The sequence below is a fragment of the Actinia tenebrosa genome, unplaced genomic scaffold (assembly GCF_029948245.1).
Source record: "Actinia tenebrosa isolate PJP-AT-01 unplaced genomic scaffold, QUT_ActTen_1.0 PGA_scaffold0__85_contigs__length_37466705, whole genome shotgun sequence".
Taxonomy (NCBI): domain Eukaryota; kingdom Metazoa; phylum Cnidaria; class Anthozoa; order Actiniaria; family Actiniidae; genus Actinia; species Actinia tenebrosa.
Window position 1 is genome coordinate 21071467 of NW_028292569.1, and position 7063 is coordinate 21078529.

The following is a 7063-nucleotide window of genomic DNA, read 5'->3' on the forward strand; positions in this document are numbered from 1 at the left end:
GTTTATTAAACCATTAACATAAAATGACGGGGAGGTATTGTTTGAGGTTGCCATGACGACCAATTGACGTCATAAGCCTATTGGTAGACGCACGGGCCGCGCTTTGGACGGGCAAGTGACGGGCCAGTGATGGGCAAATGATGGGAACATCTTCTTGAGGTGTTTGCCACCCCGAGTTTACTATTCAATTTATTACTATAGCTGAATCTTTGTAAATACAATAATAACAAAAGTGACAACAATGATAGTTTTAATAATCTTGCTGATACTGAATTGTAAATATTCATGGGACTCGAACCACAACCTCCCGCACAACAGACCGACGCTCTTACCAACTGAGCTAGCCATATATATACATAAAATATATGTATATATATATACATTAAAAAAATATATATATATATGTAATTATAAAATAACTGTTATGAATATCGCGTTCTGATTGGTTTGGAGCGCGTGCTTTATGAGAGCACATTGCACGCGCGCGCACTTTCCGTTGCGTCATTACTATCTATTATTGTAATTTGTATTTCATAAAAGAAAAAAAAAACTTGCTTGCTGTGCTGTGTGCAGTCATAAAGCACTTGGGGATTGGCAGAACACTCGAGAAGTGTCCAGAAGCACTCCGCTACGCGTCGTGCTTCTCCTAACACTTCTCTTGTGTTCTGCCAACCCTTGCGTGCTTTATGACAGGACACAGCACCCGCGCGCGTTTTCTATTTCTTCATTGTATAAAATTATTGTCTTGTAAACCTTTATTGTAAAAATGTAGAACTGTTATGTAAACTCTAGGTGGTGTGAAATATGGTTTAATGAAACGAAAATAATTATTCATCAAATATTAACGTAAACTTACGAGTAGGTATTGTTTTAGTTTTCCATGACGACCGAGTGACTTCATGAGTTTATTGTTAGTCAAGTTGGGCAAATGATGGGGAGGACGAGCAGGAAAAGTTACATTAATTATTCATCAATAAAAGGACTAGCATATCAATTGTTTATTAAACCATTACCATAAAATGACGAACAGAGTGTTTTGTCTTGTTAAACCAGTTGGGGGAAGTCTTTTGTTTATCAATCCAATTTATAGAGCGCGCGGAATTTGAATTTTTAACTCCAAAACTCAACCAAGTAAAACAAGCAAGATGGCAAGTATTCGCGTCGATGAAGTCGATATATTTGAAAGAAATCGCTTGTAATTTTTGATTTCCAGCATATTCCACTTGGTGTACGCTGATGAATGCGTGGAACCCATCTATACCGAAAGACAGAGACAGTGTTATGGTTGTGAAGTAAACCATCCAAGCCAAATACAACATGTTAATCGAAGAAGAATCTTGGAACTTATTTTATGATCCAGCCAAGGACTTTGTCCAAGCAGAAGAAGTTTTGAGACAGGTCCTTGCTATGCTACATGATGAATATTCCGCCTCATTGCTACTGGAAAACCTATCTACTATCCACTACGCTGTCAACTTCTACATTTTGATAACGAACTCAGTACTGTTGAAAAAGCTAAGACCATTCTGTTTGACAAAGTCAACGAAGTCAAAACTCACGTAGTTCCAATACACTGTCCAGAAGAGTATTTAAGAAAAGAAGTAAAACCTATGGATATGGATTATGTAAGATAAATGTTTAGTATAATGATGAATATGTATGTCATTTCTATCTTATATAGCAGTAAAGTCTTTTAAAACTCATCATTGTCGTTCTAACCTTTGTGTAGTTCTAACCATGGGGACTTTGTACTCAGTATTGAATAGAGTCTATTTCAAGATACTAAGATCCTTAGCTCGCAAGATGCATTTCAATATCAACTGGTTTACCATGGTTCGAGAATTCAATCGAGATATTACTCCTAAGAACAGAGTAGAAGCTCTCACACTTATGTCTGCTCAAGCCAACACAAAGTATAACATGGGAAGATTATTGACGTGCATAAGATTTGCCGAGAAACTTCAAGTCACCGAGAGGGAATGGGAACAACTGTTTCAGTACCTCTTTTAAGAGAACACGTTCTCGAATTGGATCATTTCTGTCTCTACCTTCTAGCTGTACGGATAGAGGATGGGTTTTCTTCCACCTTCTTACCAAATTGGTTTGTAACGAGACTTCAACCGAGTTCGTTGAATACTGGCTTGCTGTGGGGGTCAGATTATAGTAGAAAACTCGGAATTTACTGATGGAGGACGAACTGCAGAAAATCTACTACGATCTCGAAAACTTTGCAAGTTTTTCGGTTGTGGATGCCCTTTAAAACCGTTCTTTAAAACAAAAAGGTTTCAAGAAAGTAACGCATAAATAAATCGAAGATTGGCTCAAAAAAACAAGAAACCTACCAGAAAACATCGATGCGGGTCAACCAATACTTGTATCCTTTGTTGAATCGACTCAAAGAGGTCAAATCTACCAAGTCGGCTTGGAATTGATAATCTTTTCCGCTGACAAGCACTCTGTTTCTTGGAAATCTGTTCCGTACAGGTTTATGAACGGAATAGGTTTCTTGTTTTCTGGTACGGGAAGTCTGTTTCATAACCAAGGACTGCTGGACCTCACATTTCCCCTATAAAACAAGGTAACCTTCACATCGGCATTCAGTTTGCGGAACCCCTACCTGTGACAGTCAACTACATCATCTACGACGAGTTTGATTCTTTGATTGAGATTGATGAGAACCGAAACGTGACTTTTAACTGGTCGAGTTAAACATGAACACGAGACAGATTGCGGTAGTATTAAAAAGGGATCCCATCACCAACCCTATCTTTCAAGGAGTTTTTTCCGTCACACCAACTACCGAACAAGATCAAACGTTACCCAGCAGTCTTTGTGGCCAACGTGGACCCTAAAGGACGCCCCGGTTCTCATTGGTGTGCGTTTTATTTCACTCAAGATAAAGAGGGAGAATTTTTTGATTCCTATGGATTGAAGCCTCAAGAGTACAGTCAACATTTTCTCGAGTTTCTAGAAAGGAATAGTCATCATTGGACTCATAATCACCAAGACCTTCAAAGTCTAAATTCTAATGTGTGTGGACATTATTGCTTGTATTATGTAATCAATCGTTGTCGTAACGTATCGATGAAAACTATTGTAAACCGATTTATTAAAAATACAAGGAAAAACGATCGTTTAGTGTATTATTTTTATCACTAAGTATTTTGGATACTTATACAAGTATCTGAGGAAAAGGCTTGTCAAACACCAAAGTTCCAGACAAAAATCAATGAACACCATGTAACGATCAAACTGGTATTATTTTATTCATGAATTTCCTAGTACAAATAATTACTGCTTAAGTAAAGTTGAACCATCTTTGACGCATCTGTTCCTTAGCGTTACGCGTTGCACTTCGTATAGGACTTGGGTGGAATTTTCTTTCCGTCAGGGGTGGGATAGGGGTAATCCATTGGTCATCTTGTTCTGGTATAGGGTTAGACCTTGCTTTAAATTCTCTGAGAACGGTTCTTTTCTTTTCATTTCTTACCAGATCTTTGGGAGCATTCATCTTGGCGAGTCCTTTAGCAAACGTTTCCCATCCAGGAGGACCAAACCCTTTGCGCGCTCGTAAAAATCCCCCACTAGATCTCCAATGTGGGATCCAGACAAGGGTTTATCTTCGTAAATCAACTGACCGCTACGATCCCACTTCATGATGTTAGGATGTTCACGATTCTTGTCGATTAATTCGAAGACGTACGAGGTTTCAAAGACTCTTGATGGCTCGCTTTTGGATCCCGAGTTTCCAACCTTCTCTTATTTCTTACTGGTGGGGGAAAAAAAATCCTTAAAACGGGCTAAATTCAAAAAATAACCACACAGAACGAAAGAAGTGTTCCTTCTCAATGAGTGGGTAAAATTTCGAGGCTTTATTTCACGTTTCAATAATTTTATTTAAATTGTTGATGAATCCCCATACATTTCCTTATAACATGACACCACAGAAACCAAGCTTGGGTTACCTGTGCCCGGTCAGGCCAGCGGTGAGGCGCCATTTTCCCCTATGGCGTAAAGCTAACAAGCCATGCATGTTCACTTCGCGCTGATTGGCTAATTGCCTTCGAAGGAATCAGCTAGGTTTTTTGATAATCAATTTTGAATTTTTTTATTGATTAAAATATATATATTAAATTAGTGTGATAAAAGCACCTGCTGCGTTATCGCAGGGCTATATTTGTATAGCTATCATGTGAGTTATGGACAGATAATATTTCGAAAGTGTTGAGAATGAAACTAAAATAACGTTAAGAAAGCATATTTCTAAAGAATGAAATTAAGATGATCTATTTTTGGTTGTTTGACGCATGTATATAAGTCGTTTTCTATAATGTCCTTTCCCAAGTTCTACGCTATTTAAACTATGGCTTCATGCATTATATTATAATTTCACATGAAATGTAAATAAAAAATTGGCTAATAAGTCAAAATAGTATAGCAAAGGATAAAGGAGTCCAAAGCCCGGGTCCAAAGATGTTCCATGTATGCTTTTCATGAACAACCAGTGAATAAGACAAAAAGAGACTTGAAATTCCCAATAAATAATATGTTGCAAGATTTGAAAGCTTTTTTTCCCTCCAATTAAAAAAAAAATGCATTTTGAAATTTAATTGTTTACTTCAATATCAGCCTTTTTTGCCATACGAGTTGGTTTGTTGGTTTGTTGTTGATCATTTTGCTACGAGTAGCCTCGCATTGAAGTTTTTTGAAATTTAATTGATGAGTTTTAAACAAAGTTTTTTTTTTATTATTATTATTATTTTATATTTTCACAAGAATACACATTGCCCTATGAAATAAACAGTCTATTTAATAGAAAGTGAAAATATGGCATTGTAGTGTTTGCCATCACCACTTTCTATGTTATGTTTTGCAAGATCTTTCTGAAGATGGGATCATTGATACAAGATCACCTTTTTAATTATTTTATTCTTATGGCAGTAATTGGAAATTATGTCCAAGGTATTCTGATTTCGTTTTCTTTTATTTTGCGTTTAAATTTTCATTCCTTTTTTACATTGTATTTTATAACTAATTATAAGAAATACCGAAGCACATATATCTATATATCATCAGGAAAAGCTCGAATTATCCAAGCTCCACCGAATCCACTGTACGTTGTCAGTGGTGGGACAGCCAGGTTCGTTTGGGATTACACCGTAGACAACAGGAAGGAAGAATTTCAGTCAATTCCCCTACATGGAGCTATAAATATGCAAATGAAACACCTGTTGTAATTGGATATGATCATGCCTTAAGAGACTGGAGATGGTCAATCAGTTATGAGACGTGTCCTGCCAGATTTTTATACCCTACCACTCGAGTCAGTAGAGAGTCCAATGCTACCCTGGTTATCTCTAATGTCACTACTGCTGATAGTGGCATATACGGGATGATTTTATTATTGAAGACTTTACCGCCAATAGCAAGTAAAATTCAGCTTTTTGTTATAAGTAAGTCTTTTAGACTAAGTTACTTTTCAAACCTTCAAAAACAACTTGCTTAAATATATTTCAAAATTTTTAAGATTTTAAGAAAAATATGGTGTTTCAGTTATATTTGGTTTGGACATAAAATGTCAGTGTGAAACCAAATGAAAGTGCTGACATTATTTGAAAACGAGCGTCAGATGGAAAAAAAAAAAAAAAAAACAATGAAAAATCGCATTCATTTTTTTACGCAATAACCTTTACAGAGGGTAACTCTTGTTGATATGTTTGCTAGTTACGGCTAAGTTATTCTGCCCACCAATCAGACGGTATCCACTTTACTCTTTGCCTCCACTATTGTAAGCGTACATAGAGTGGAAAGAAGTCGAAGCAAGCGAAAAACAGATCAAGAGTAAATAGGTCATTCTGTGCTCTCTAAGAAGGTAACAAATTAAGGCGCAGTTGCACCTTCATATAATGTTAGTGTTTGATTTATCAATTAACACATTAGCATTTAAATTAAACTTATACGTTTTTTATTGTAGATACCGATACTTATGCTATAAATGTATTATAATAAAATATAAATATAAATAGAGTTAGTGTACACACACTTGTATGTATAATTTGTTCATAACAGCGCGGCCACAATTCACCAGCCAATTTCAAGCAAACAATATAGTTGTTGAGGGAGCAGATCTGCATATCAATTGTTCTGCAATTGGAAATCCAACTCCAAACATCACTTGGGTGTTACTGAAAAACCAAGCCAAGGAAATAAAAAGCCAAGGAGTAGGTTTCGCTGACCTCGTTATCCAGAAACATTACAAGACATCAAAATGGACGTATCAGTGCCAGGCAACCAACAAACCCAAATGATTATCCCGTGAAGACTAAAACCAAGTCACTGTATGGTGTAAGTATTCAAAGTGTTTGATTGTCGAATAATCTAATATGTGTTTCAATTCTGCCCTTGTTATCATAATTGATTCCAATTCCTGCACCTCAACTATGGAACAATAGCTTTTCAAAAATTATGGTTTTTTTTTTCCATTCGTTATTCCTTTTCGTAGACATACCTAATATAACGTTTCTAAACTGGACTGTCGACGAAAAGACCATCCTATTTTGCCAAGCAAGTGACACCCACGCCCTTAATCAAGTGGTATTATGCTGATGGAACGCAAGTTGAATCTGGTGCCACAGAAATAACAAGCGGCAGCAGAATGGTTCTCAAAATACAAGATAGCAACTCTGGTTTATATGGAAGTGTACAAGTGTAACGCAACAAATGAAGTGGGCTAGAATGTGGGTTACATCAACACTACCCGATACGTAAGATATTTGTTAAGATTTGTTTAGTAGGTAAATAAAAGCAACACACAAACACCCTTCAACTATCAATAGAAAAATTAAACTGGATTTCCGTAATTGCGAATACTAAGTAAAAGTTAAAGGTCATTTGAATTACAATATTAGTGTCCTTTAGAAGTAGTCACGGATATGATGGAGCTCACGGTATTCTTACTGTATCCATTTTGAAATAATATAAAACTCTACCAACTATTTGTTTCAAGACCTTCCAACAGCAAAAACAGCAACCGACAAAGGTGTTACAGTTACTTTGAAACCTC